The sequence below is a fragment of the Oncorhynchus gorbuscha genome, unplaced genomic scaffold (genome assembly GCF_021184085.1).
Source record: "Oncorhynchus gorbuscha isolate QuinsamMale2020 ecotype Even-year unplaced genomic scaffold, OgorEven_v1.0 Un_scaffold_4981, whole genome shotgun sequence".
Taxonomy (NCBI): domain Eukaryota; kingdom Metazoa; phylum Chordata; class Actinopteri; order Salmoniformes; family Salmonidae; genus Oncorhynchus; species Oncorhynchus gorbuscha.
In genome coordinates this window covers 1000-15081 of record NW_025748887.1, presented here as the reverse complement: position 1 = coordinate 15081, position 14082 = coordinate 1000, and the positions used below count along the sequence as shown (strand labels likewise).

At 46.4% G+C, this 14082-nt stretch overlaps 1 pseudogene; it reads right to left on the bottom strand.

The window, feature by feature from the left end:
* Positions 1-1086: 1086 nt before the first annotated feature.
* On the bottom strand, positions 1087-11792 carry LOC124028898 (annotated as a pseudogene).
* Between the last annotated feature and the right edge of the window lie 2290 nt (positions 11793-14082).

Below are 14082 nucleotides of genomic sequence, written 5' to 3'. Positions count from 1 at the left end.
TTCCTATAGTCACCCTGTTCTCTATAGTCACCCTGTTCCCTATAGTCACCCTGTTCTCTATAGTCACCCTGTTCCCTATAATAACCCTGTTCCCTATAGTCACCCTGTTCTCTATAGTAACCCTGTTCCCTATAATAACCCTGTTCCCTATAGTCACCCTGTTCTCTATAATCACCCTGTTCCCCTATAATCACCCTGTTCCCTATAATAACCCTCATTCCCTATAGTCACCCTGTTCCCTATAGTAACCCTGTTCCCTATAGTCACCCTGTTCCCTATAGTCACCCTGTTCCCTATAGTCACCCTGTTCCCTATAGTAACCCTGTTCCCTATGGTGCTGGTCATGATTAGTGCACTATAGGCCCTGAATACACCCATAGTAATGTCCTCTTAACACACAACGCCATTTCTCCTTGTTTGTTCAAAAGTTTTTAAAATACATAAAAATTTGTTAACAAATTATCAAATCAACTTCTCAACATAAGATCTGTCTCAAATAGAGAGACTACAGCAAAACGATATGAAAATCAACCAAGTGAAGCTCGTGATTGTAATGGACCTTTCAACGCAGTGTATTATCGATTACAGATCAATACATCAATCAATATATTAGTATAATCAGTAGCCAGATGTTGATGGTGGCGGCAGGCTACAGCAGGGGAAATTATGAATAAATACAACCAGCTGGTCACTGTGGACTGGCTTCATGATAACTGCTGATATGGGTTGGGATTAGAGTCAAGGGTTAAAAATCACACTTGTAGGTTAGAGATCAGGGGTTAGAGGTCAGGGATTAGAGGTCAGGGATTAGGAGTCAAGGGGTTAAAAATCACACTTGTAGGTTAGAGGTCAGGGGTTAGAGATCAAGTGTTAGAGGTCAGGGATTAGAGGTCAGGGATGAGGAGTCAAGGGGTTAAAAATCACACTTGTAGGTTAGAGTTCAGGGGTTAGAGTTCAGGGGTTAGAGATCAGGGATTAGGTTTCAAGGGGTTAAAAATCAGGCTTGTAGGTTAGAGGTTAGGGGTTAAAGGTCACTTCTCCAGTCTCTTGGCACATCCAGGTAAGCCATCTCTATCTCGTTGTAGGTTAGCAGGTGTTGGTGAACTCTCTCGTGTGTAGGCATTCTTCAGGGCCACACCCACCCAGCTCAGACGGAATCTCATAGTTACGATACTTCTTAGCAACCACAGCGCAGGAGTCTGGTGAGCCTCTGTCTGTCGTCTGTAGGTCATTCTTCAGATAGCGTCACACCCCATCTGTCAGTCTCAGTCTGTCTGTCTCTGTCTGTCTGTCTGTCGTTCGTCAACTGTCACCTGTCAAAACTGTCTGTCTGTCTGTCTGTCGTCTGTCTGTCTGTCTGTCTGTCTGTCTGTCTGTCTGTCTGTCTGTCTGTCTGTCTGTCTGTCTGTCTGTCTGTCTGTCTGTCTGTCTGTCTGTCTGTCTGTCTGTCTGTCTGTCTGTCTGTCTGTCTGTCTGTCTGTCTGTCTGTCTGTCTGTCTGTCTGTCTGTCTGTCTGTCTGTCTGTCTGTCTGTCTGTCTGTCTGTCTGTCTGTCTGTCTGTCTGTCTGTCTGTCTGTCATCGTTGTCGTCTGTCTGTCTGTCTGTCTGTCTGTCTGGTGTGTCTGTCTGTCTGTCTGTCTGTCTGTCTGTGTGTGTGTGTGTGTGTGTGTGTGTGTGTGTGTGTGTGTGTGTGTGTGTGTGTGTGTGTGTGTGTGTGTGTGTGTGTGTGTGTGTGTGTGTGTGTGTGTGTACCTTGACTATATGTAGTTGGGGCAGTGTTGTGTGTGTGTGTGTGTGTACCTTGACTATATGTAGTTTGGGCAGTAGGTTGCAGTCAGCCAGGGTGAGGTGTGTGTGTGTGTACCTTGACTATATGTAGTTTGGGCAGTAGGTTGCAGTCAGCCAGGGTGAGGTGTGTGTGTGTGTACCTTGACTATATGTAGTTTGGGCCAGTAGGTTGCAGTCAGCCAGGTGAGGGTGTGTGTGTGTGTGTGTGTGTGTGTGTGTGTGTGTGTGTGTGTGTGTGTGTGTGTGTGTGTGTGTGTGTGTGTGTGTGTGTGTGTGTGTGTGTGTGTGTGTGTGTACCTTGACTATATATGTAGTTTGGGCAGTAGGTTGCAGTCAGCCAGGGTAAGCTCATCTCCATCCAGGAGGCCTTGTGGACCCCCTCTCCTCCTCCATGCTGTCTGCATGTCGATCTCACTGGGAGGGGACCAGCCAGGTAGTCATCTAACTTCTTCAGTGCCTTCCATGAAGACCCTTCTCCAGGACCATGAGAGAGAGATTTTAGTCCATTTGTCATATAAAGAGAAATCAGGAAAAGGGAGCATCTCCATTATATCCACCAAGGTGGCAGCACAGGACGATACGGTCCAGCACAGGACGATGCGGTCATCTCCATTATATCCACCAGGTGGCAGTACGGGCGATGCGGTCAGCACAGGACAGTATGGTCATCTTCATCATATCCACTGGGTGGCAGTACAGGACAGTACAGTCATCTCCATCATATCCACCAGGTGGCAGCACAGACGGTATGGTCAGTACAGGGACAGTATGGTCAGTACAGGACAGTATGGTCATCTCCATCATATCCACTAGGTGGCAGTACAGGACAGTATGGTCAGTACAGGACAGTATGGTCAGTACAGGACAGTATGGTCAGTACGGGACAGTATGGTCAGTACAGGACAGTACAGTCATCTCCATCATATCCACTAGGTGGCAGTACAGGACATTATGGTCAGGCAGGGCAGTACGGTTATCTTCATCATATCCACTAGGTGGCAGTACAGGACATTATGGTCAGTACAGGACAGTATGGTCAGTACAGGACAGTATGGTCAGTACAGGACAGTACGGTCATCTCCATTATGATCCACCAAGTGGCGGTACAGGAGCAGGCATGGTCATCTTCATCATATCCACTGGGTGGCGGTACAAGGACAGTATGGTCAGTACGGGACGGTATGGTCGGTACAAGGACAGTACGGTCAGTACAGGACGCACGGTGGTACAGGACAGCATGGTCAGTACAGGACAGTATGGTCAGTACAGGACAGTATGGTCAGTACAGGACAGTATGGTCAGTACAGGATAGCACGGCCAGTACAGGACGTATGGTCAGTACAGGACAGTATGGTCAGCACAGGACAGTATGGTCAGTACAGGACAGTACGGTCATCTCCATCATATCCACTAGGTGGCAGTACAGGACAGTATGGTCAGGTACAGGACGAATGCGGTCATCTCCATCATATCCACTAGAGCAGTACAGGACAAATGGTCATCTCCATCATATCCACTAGGTGGCAGTGCAGGACAGTATGGTCATCTTCATCATATCCACCAGGTGGCAGAACAGGACAGTATGGTCAGTACAGGACAGTAATGCGGTCCAGTACAGGACAGTATGGTCAGTACAGGACAGTATGGTCAGCACAGGACAGTATGGTCAGTACAGACAGTATGGTCGTACAGGACAGTACGGTCAGTACAGGACAGTATGGTCATCTCCATTATATCCACCAGGTGGCAGTAGGCAGGACTGTGCGGGTCCATCTCCATTATATCCACCAGGTTGCAGTACAGGACAGTACAGCTACAGCAGGCCAAAGCCAGGTTCCTTCTGTGCAGCAGGATTGATTCTGCTACCATTTAGTGGCAGCTAACAGTTGGACATGTCTGATATTGCTTCTGATATTTACACTAGTTTAAAAGTCAATCTCATTTTTATTTTTTTTGTTTCACCTTATTTAACCAGGTAGGGCAAGTTGAGAACAAGTTCTCATTTACAGTGCGACCTGGCCAAGATAAAGCAAAGCAGTTAGACAGATAAGCACAGAGTTACACACATGGAGTAAAACAAACATACAGTCAATAATACAGTATAAACAAGTCTATATACGATGTGAGCAAATGAGGAGATAAAAGGGAGGTAAAGGCAAAAAGGCCATGGTGGCAAAGTAAATACAATATAGCAAGTAAAACACTGGAATGGTAGTTTTGCAATGGAAGAATGAGACTAAACCTGCTAAATGTAAGTATGAGACACAATACAACTTATCGCAACTCGGCCCTTCCAAAGCTCAATGATATAGTGACAGAAGTTTGCAGAGGATGCGAGGTTAGCCACCAAGAACTCAGAACACTAGAATGGACATGAACCTTGTTATGATGGGATGAAGGTCAGCCATGCTGGTCAGGGAGATGGTATCAAAACCATGGTTTGTCAGTGCTGTGATAAGATAGTGTAAAATAATGAATTTGTACTGTGTGTCTGTACTGTGTGCTTGTACTGTGTGCTATCTGTTTATACTACAGCTCAGACAATCTGCATACTCCACAAGACATGTTCTAGGGTTAGGGTTAAGGGTAGGGGTCAGAGAGTTAGGCTATGTGTCCTACCTCCATTAGCTTGTGTTCTAAGTGTTAGGAGTTAAGGGTAGGGGTCAAGAGAGTTAGGCTGTGTCCTACCTCCATTAGCTTGTTCTAAGTGTTAGGGTTAAGGGTAGGGGTCAGGGGGTTAGGCTATGTGTCCTACCTCCATTAGCTTGGTGTTCTAAGTGTTAGGGTTAAGGGTAGGGGTCAGGGTTAGACTGTGTCCTACCTCCATTAGCTTGGTGTTCTAAGTGTTAGGGTTAAGGGTAGGGTGAGGGGTTAGACTATGTGTCCTACCTCCATTAGCTTGGTGTTGTAAGTGTTAGGGTTAAGGGTAGGGGTCAGAGTTAGACTATGTGTCCTACCTCCATTAGCTTCAGGCTTGGTGTTCTAAGTGTTAGGGTTAAGGGTAGGGGTAAGTTGACTGTCCTACCTCCATTAGCTTGGTGTTCTAAGTGTTAGGGTTAGTAAGAGGTCAATAGACTACAGTCCTACTTCCATTGATTAGGTTGTAAGTGTTAGGTTAAGGGCAGGGGTCAGGGGTTAGACTATGTGTCCTACCTCCATTAGCTTTAGGCTTGGTTCTGGGTGTTAGGGTTAAGGGTAGGGTCAGGGTTTAGACTATGTGTCCCACCTCCACAGTTGAAGGCTTGGTGTTTCTGATGTTAGGGTTAGGGTAGGGGGTCAGGGGGACTATGTGTCCTACCCATCCGGCCAGCTTCAGTGTTCTAAGTGTTAGGGTTAAGGGTGGGGTCAGGGTTAGACTGTGTCCTACCTCCATTAGTTTGTGGTGTTCCCTGCTGGTTAAGGGAAATGTGGTTGGGACTTGTGTGGTCCACCTAATAGCTTCAGGCTCTGGTGTTCTAAGTGTTAGGTTATAAGTTAAGGGTCAGGGGTTAGACTATGTCCTACCTCCATTAGCTTCAGGCTTGGGTGTTCAGTAGAAGAGAGTCAGGGTTAGACTATGTCCACCTCCATTAGCTTGGTGTTCTGGGCAAGTTAGGTTAAGGGGTTGGCGGTAGGGTTAGACTATAGCCCTACCTCCATTAGCTTCAGGCTTGCGTTCTATGTTAGGGTTAAGGGTAGGGGTCAGGGGTTAGACTATGTGTCCTACCTCCATTAGCTTCAGGCTTGGTGTTCTAAGTGTTAGGTTAAGGGTAGGGGTCAGGGGTTAGACTATGTGTCCACCATTAGCTTCAGGCTTGGTGTTCCTAAGGGTTAAGGGTTAAGGGTGTTGGTCAGGGTTAGACTATGTGTCCTACCTCCATTAGCTTCAGGCTTGTGTTCTAAGTGTTAGGGTTAAGGGTAGGGGTCAGTTAGACTATGTGTCCTACCTCATTAGCTTGTGTTGTGGTAAGTAGGGGTTAAGGGTAAATGTGGTTAGACTGTGTGTCCCACCATTAATTGTAAATGAGTTCAAGTGGGGTTAAAGGTAGGGGTCAGGGGCAGAGACTCATGTGTCCCACTCCATTAGCTTGGTGTTCTAAGTGTTAGGTTAAGGGTTAAGGGTAGGGGTTAGACTCATGTGTCCACCCATTAGCTTCCAGGCTTGGTAAGTTCTTCAGTGGTAGGGTTAAGGGTAGGGGTCAGGGGTTAGACCATGTGTCCTACTCCATGAAGCCTAGGCTTGCGGTTCTAAGTGTTAGGTTAAGGGTAGGGGGTCAGGGTTAGATCTATGTGTCCTACCTCCATTAGCTTGGTGTTCTAAGTGTTAGGGTTAAGGGTTAAGGGTAGGGGTTAGACTATGTGTCCTACCTCCATTAGCTTCAGGCTTGGTGTTCTAAGTGTTAGGGTTAAGGGTAGGGGTCAGGGGTTAGACTATGTGTCCTACCTCCATTAGCTTCAGGCTTGGTGTTCTAAGTGTTAGGGTTAAGGGTAGGGGTCAGGGGTTAGACTATGTGTCCCACCTCCATTAGCTTCAGGCTTGGTGTTCTAAGTGTTAGGGTTAAGGGTAGGGGTCAGGGGTTAGACTATGTGTCCTACCTCCATTAGCTTCAGGCTTGGTGTTCTAAGTGTTAGGGTTAAGGGTAGGGGTCAGGGTTAGACTATGTGTCCTACCTCCATTAGCTTCAGGCTTGGTGTTCTAAGTGTTAGGGTTAAGGGTAGGGGTCAGAGGTTAGACTATGTGTCCTACCTCCATTACCTTCAGGCTTGGTGTTCTAAGTGTTAGGGTTAAGGGTAGGGGTCAGGGGTTAGACTATGTGTCCTACCTCCATTAGCTTCAGGCTTGGTGTTCTAAGTGTTAGGATTAAGGGTAGGGGTCAGGGGTTAGACTATGTGTCCTACCTCCATTAGCTTCAGGCTTGGTGTTCTAAGGGTTAAGGGTTAAGGGTATGGGTCAGGGGTTAGACTATGTGTCCTACCTCCATTAGCTTCAGGCTTGGTGTTCTAAGTGTTAGGGTTAAGGGTAGGGGTCAGGGTTAGACTATGTGTCCTACCTCCATTAGCTTGGTGTTCTAAGTGTTAGGGTTAAGGGTTAAGGGTAGGGTTAGACTATGTGTCCTACCTCCATTAGCTTCAGGCTTGGTGTTCTAAGTGTTAGGGTTAAGGGTAGGGGTCAGGGGTTAGACTATGTGTCCTACCTCCATTAGCTTCAGGCTTGGTGTTCTAAGTGTTAGGGTTAAGGGTAGGGGTCAGGGGTTAGACTATGTGTCCTACCTCCATTAGCTTCAGGTTTAGGTGTTCTAAGTGTTAGAGTTAAGGGTAGGGGTCAGGGGTTAGACTATGTGTCCTACTCCATTAGCTTTCAGGCTTGTAGTTCAAGTGTTAGGGTTAAGGGTGGGAAGCCAAGTGGACTACAGTCCTACCTCCATTAGGGGCTTCATGGTGTTCTAAGAATGAGGTAGGGGGTCAGTGGCAGATTGAGGGGTTCACCTCCATTAGCTTCAGGCTTAGGTGGGTTCGAAGTAGGTGTTGCATAGGTCAGGGGTTAGACTATGTGTCCTACCTCAGCTTCAGGCTTGGTGTTCTAAGTGTTAGAGTTAAGGGTAGGGTCAGGGGTTAGACTATGTGTCCTACCTCCATACCATTTCCAGGCTTGGTGTTCTAAGTGTTAGGGTTAAGGGTAGGGGTCAGGGGTTAGACTGTGTCCTACCTCCATTAGCTTCAGGCTGTTTCTAAGTGTTAGGGTTAAGGGTAGGGGTCAGGGGTTAGGCTATGTGTCCTACCTCCATTAGCTTAGGCTTGTTTCTAAGTGTTCGGGTTAAGGGTAGGGGTCAGGGTTAGGCTATGTGTCCTACCTCCATTAGCTTGGTGTTCTAAGTGTTAGGGTTAAGGGTAGGGGTCAGGGGTTAGACTGTGTCCTACCTCCATTGCTTCAGGCTTGCAAGGCTCTAAGTGTTAGTTAAGGGGTCAAGGGTTAGGGGTCCTAGGGTTCGACTATGTGTCCTACCTCCATTAGCTTCAGGCTTGGTGTTCTAAGTGTTAGGGTTAATGGTAGGGGTCAGGGGTTAAGACTATGTGACCTACCTCCATTAGTTTGGTGTTCTAAGTGTTAGGGTTAAGACTAGTGGTATGGGTCTAAGGGGTTAAGGGGTTAAGGGTAGGGAGTTAGACTATGTGTCCTACCTCCATTAGGCTTGGTGTTCTAAGTGTTAGGGTCCTAAGCTTTGGTTAAGGGTAGGGGTCAGGGTTAGACTATGTGTCCTACCTCCATTAGCTTCAGGCTTGGTGTTCTAAGTGTTAGGGTTAATGGTAGGGGTCAGGGGTTAGACTATGTGACCTACCTCCATTAGCTTGGTGTTCTAAGTGTTGGGGTTAGGGTAGGGGTCAGGGGTTAGACTGTCCTACCTCCATTAGCTTGGTGTTCTAAGTGTTAGGGTTAAGGGTTAAGGGTAGGGGTCAGGGTTAGACTGTGTCCTACCTCCATTAGCTTAGCTTGGTGTTCTAAGTGTTAGGTTAAGGGTTAAGGGTCCTACCTCCGGCTTAGGGGTTCCAGGGGTTAGACTATGGGGGTCCCTGCCTCCATTAGCTTCAGGGTTGGTGTTCTAAGTGTTAGGGTTAAGGGTAGGGGTCAGGGGTTAGACTATGTCCTACCTCCATTAGCTAGGCTTGGTGTTCTAAGTGTTAGGGTTAAGGGTAGGGGTCAGGGGTTGGGACTATGTGTCCTACCTCCATTAGCTTCAGGCTTGGTGTTCTAAGTGTTAGGGTTAAGGGTAGGGGTCAGGGGTTAGACTATGTGTCCTACCATCATTAGCTTCAGTGTTCTAAGTGTTAGGGTTAAGGGTAGGGGTCAGGGGTTAGACTATGTGTCCTACCTCCATTAGTCAGTTGTTTCTAAGTGTTAGGGTTAAGGGTAGGGGTCAGGGGTTAGACTATGTGTCCTACCTCCATTAGCTTGGTGTTCTAAGTGTTAGGGTTAAGGGTAGGGGTCAGGGTTAGACTGTGTCCTACCTCCATTAGCTATTTCAGGTTTGTTCTAAGTGTTAGGGTTAAGGGTAGGGGTCAGGGGTTAGGCTATGTGTCCTACCTCCATCTTCAGCTTGGTGTTCTAAGTGTTAGGGTTAAGGGTAGGGGTCAGGGGTTAGGCTATGTGTCCTACCTCCATTAGCTTGGTGTTCTAAGTGTTAGGGTTAAGGGTAGGGGTCAGGGGGTTAGACTGTGTCCTACCTCCATTATCTTCAGGCTTGGTGTTCTAAGTGTTAGGGTTAAGGGTTAAGGGGTATGTGTCCTAGGGGGTCAGGTTAGTTAAGGGTAGGGGTCAGACTATGTGTCCTACCTCCATTAGCTTCAGGCTTGGTGTTCTAAGTGTTAGGGTTAATGGTAGGGGTCGGGGTTAGACTATGTGACCTCCATTACCTCCATGTTAGGGTTAAGGGTAGGGGTCAGGGGTTAGACTATGTGTCCTACCTCCATTAGTGTTAAGTGTTAGGATTAAGGGTAGGGGTCAGGGGTTAGACTGTGTCCTACCTCCATTAGCTTTAGGCTTGGTGTTCTAAGTGTTAGGGTTAAGGGTAGGGGGGTCAGGGTTAGACTATGTGTCCTACCTCCATTAGCTTCAGGCTTGGTGTTCTAAGTGTTAGGGTTAAGGGTAGGGGTCAGGGGTTAGACTATGTGTCCTACCTCCATTAGCTTCAGGCTTGGTGTTCTAAGTGTTAGGGTTAAGGGTAGGGGTCAGGGGTTAGACTATGTGTCCTACCTCCATTAGCTTGGTGTTCTAAGTGTTAGGGTTAAGGGTTAAGGGTAGGGGTCAGGGGTTAGACTATGTGTCCTACCTCCATTAGCTTCAGGCTTGGTGTTCTTGATGTTAGGGTTAAGGGTAGGGGTCAGGGGTTAGACTGTGTCCTACCTCCATTAGCTTCAGGCTTGGTGTTCTAAGTGTTAGGGTTAAGGGTAGGGGTCAGGAGTTAGACTATGTGTCCTACCTCCATTAGCTTCAGGCTTGGTGTTCTAAGTGTTAGGGTTAAGGGTTAAGGGTAGGGGTCAGGGGTTAGACTATGTGTCCTACCTCCATTAGCTTCAGGCTTGGTGTTCTAAGTGTTAGGGTTAAGGCTAGGGGTCAGGGGTTAGACTATGTGTCCTACCTCCATTAGCTTCAGGCTTGGTGTTCTACGTGTTAGGGTTAAGGGTTAAGGGTAGGGGTCAGGGGTTAGACTATGTGTCCTACCATCATTAGCTTCAGGCTTGGTGTTCTTGATGTACGCTGAGAACTTGGCAAAGATGTTGTTTCCAGCTGTGTTGGACTCTCTCTGCTTGGCTGCCAACTTAGGATACCTGCAAGAGGAAGACACAGAGATACAGTCAGATACAGAGATACAGAGATACAGTGAGATACAGGAATACAGAGATACAGAGATACAGTCAGATACAGAGATGCAGTCAGATACAGAGATACAGTCAGATACAGTCAGATACAGTCAGATACAGAGATACAGAGATACAGAGATACAGTCAGATACAGAGATACAGAGATACAGTCAGATACAGAGATACAGAGATACAGTCAGATACAGAGATACAGAGATACAGAGATACAGTCAGATACAGAGATACAGTGAGATACAGAGATACAGAGATACAGTCAGATACAGAGATACAGAGATACAGTGAGATACAGAGATACAGAGATACAGTCAGATACAGAGATACAGTCAGATACAGAGATACATTCAGATACAGAGATACAATCAGATACAGTCAGATACAGAGATACAGTCAGATACAGAGATACAGAGATACAGAGATACAGAGATACAGAGATACAGTCAGATACAGAGATACAGTCAGATACAGAGATACAGAGATACAGTCAGATACAGGAATAGAGATACAGTCAGATACAGTCAGATACAGTCAGATACAGAGATACAGTCAGATACAGTCAGATACAGTCAGATACAGGAATAGAGATACAGTCAGATACAGAGATACAGTCAGATACAGGAATAGAGATACAGTCAGATACAGAGATACAGTCAGATACAGTCAGATACAGGAATACAGAGATACTAAGACACAATCAGACACAGTCAGACACAGAGACAGTGGAAAACACCTGGGTCCCAGTATCGTCTATTGAGCTGTATTCAGTGGATATCATCCAGCTGGATCAGGACTTGCACTGACACTACTTTGATGGCATATGAAGCCGAACGGTACAGAGGATTTCTGTGTGATACACATTATGGTTGGAGAGCTGCCTGTGTACAAGTTGACAGTGTTAGCTGGAGAGAGGACGTACTCCTAGGAAGATGTGTGACGTTGTGGTGTTGTATTCATACAGCGTGTTACTGTATCCTTACTTGGGTGGAGCCAGTACATCCTCCAGGAACTCTTCTATCTTGTTGATGTCTGTCTTCACCTCTCCATTAAATGTCAGGAAGGGAGGATGGGTCCCTGGGGCTAGGTTATGAAGGTCAGCTGGCTTCCTATTGGACAACATATAGATAGAGTTACTTCTAATTGGAGCAGAGAGGGTCAGGGTTTCTTCCTATTAAAGCAGAGAGAGACAGGGTTACTTCCTATTAAAGCAGAGAGAGACAGGGTTTCCTCCTATTAAAGCAGAGAGAGACAGGGTTTCCTCCTATTAAAGCAGAGAGAGACACGGTTTGTCCTCTGTGGTGTGTCCTCTTTCGCACATACCTCTTAAGCCCCTGTCCCGTAACCCCTAACCCCTGGCATACCTCTTCAGCCCCCGTCCCTTAACCCCTAACCCCTGGCATACCTCTTTAGCCCCTGTCCCTTAACCCCTAACCCCTGGCATACCTCTCCAGCCCCCGTCCCTTAACCTCTAACCCCAAGGTGTATATCTTTAGCCCCTGTCCCTTAACCCCTAACCCCTGGCGTACCTCTTGAGGTCGACGGTGGTTACATTGAAGACCACTCCCTTCAGCCACAGGATCATGAAGAGACGCTGGGAGAACGGACAGTTCCCAATACTCTCTCCATCACTACCCGCCTAGAGAGAGAGAGCATCATCATTAGCAGCAGACTCATACATTTCCTCAGTGAAAACAATGTACTGAGCAAATGTCAAATAGGCTTTTTTACCAAATTACCATACGACAGGCCACGTATTCACCCAGCACACCCTAATTGACAAACAAACTAAAACAAGGGCAATTTGCCTCAAGGTTCTGGAAAGTGTTGTTGGGGGTAAAACATACGACATTATAAAATCCATGTACACAAACAACAAGTGTGCGGTTAAAATTGGCAAACAATACACACATTTCTTTCCACAGGGCCGTGGGGTGAGACAGGGATGCAGCTTAAGCCCCACCTTCTTCAACATATATATCAAGGAAATGGCGAGGACACTGGAACAGTCTGCAGCACCCGGCCTCACCCTAATAGAATCTGAAGTCAAATGTCTACTGTTTGCTGATGATCTTGTGCCTCTGTCCCGAACCAATGAGGGCCTACAGCAGCACCTAGATCTTCTGCACAGATTCTGTCAGACCTGGGCCCTGACAGTAAATCTCAGTAAGACCAAAATAATGGTGTTCCAAAAAAGGTCCAGTCGCCAGGACCACAAATACAAATTCCATCTAGACACCGTTGTCCTAGAGCACACAAAAAACTATACATACCTTGGCCTAAAACATCAGCGCCACAGGTAACTTCCACAAAGCTGTGAACGATCTGAGAGACAAGGCAAGAAGGGCCTTCTTTGTCATCAAAAGGAACATCAAATTCAACATACCAACTAGGATCTGGCTAAAAATACTTGAATCAGTTATAGAACCCATTGCCCTTCATGGTTGTGAGTCTGGGGTCAAGCTCACCTACCAAGAATTCACTAAATGGGCAAACACCAAATTGAGTCTCTGCACATAGGAATTCTGCCAAAATATTTTCTGTGTACAGCGTAAAACACCAAATAATGCAGAGCAGAATTAGGCGATACCCACTAATTATCAAAATCCAGAATAGAGACATTCAATTCTACAACCACCTAAAAGGAAGTGATTCCCAAACTTTCCATAACAAAGTCATCACCTACAAAGATATGAACCTGGAGAATCGTACCCTAAAGCAAGCTGGTCCTGGGGCTCTGTTCACAAACACAAACACACCCCACAGAGCCCCAGGACAGCAGCACAATTAGACCCAACCAAATCATGAGAAAACAAAAAGATAATTACTTAACACATTGGAAAGAATTTACTAAAACTAAACTAGAATGCTATTTGGCTTTAAACAGAGAGTACACAGAGGCAGAATACCTGACCACCGGTGACTGACCCAAACTCAAGGAAAGCTTTGACTATGTACAGACTATGAGCATAGCCTGCTATTGAGAAATGGGCCGGAGGCAGACCTGGCTCTCAAGAGAAGATAGTCTATGTGCAATACTCCCACACAATGAGGTGGAAACTGAGCTGCACTTCCTAACCTCCCTGCCCAATGTATGACCATATTAGAGACACATATTTCCCTCAGATTACGCAGACCCACAAAGAATTCAAAAACAAATACAATTTTCCCATGTCTACTGGGTCCCATGTCTACTGGGTGAATGTCTACTGGGTCCCATGTCTACTGGGTGAAATTCCACAGTGTGACATCACAGCAGCAAGATCGTGACCTGTTGCCACGAGAAAAGCAACCAGTGAAGAACAAACACCATTGTAAAAACAACCCATATTTATGTTTATTTATTTTCCATTTTGTACTTTAACTATTTGCACATCATTACAACACTGTATATAGACACAATAGGACATTTGAAATATCTTTATTCTCCCGAGTGGCGCAGAGGCGTCATTACAGACCCTGGGTCGATTCCAGGCTGTATCACAACCGGCTGTGATTGGGAGTCCCATAGGGAGGTGCATAATTGGCCCAGCGTCGCCCAGGCTTAGCCGGGGTAGGCCGTCATTGTAAAAAATGATTTGTTCTTAACTGACTTGAAATAAATGTTTACTCTTCATTTTGTTTGTTTATTTTATATATTTTATATTATCACTTTCACTTGCTTTGGCAATGTAAAAATATGTTTCCCATGCCAATAAAGCCCTTAAATTGAAATGGAAATGAATTGAGAGAGAGAGAGAGAGAGAGAGAGAGAGAGAGAGAGAGAGGGGGGGGGTAAAGGGGGAGAGAGAGATAGAGGGGAAGGGAGAGAGAGAGAGAGAGGGGAGAGAGCGAAAAGTAGGGGGGAGCGAGAGAGAACAGGGGAGAGAGAGAAGGAGGGGGAGAGAGAGAAGGGGGGAGAGAGAGAAGGGGTGATCAGGGGAGATCAGGTATCTCACTCTATGT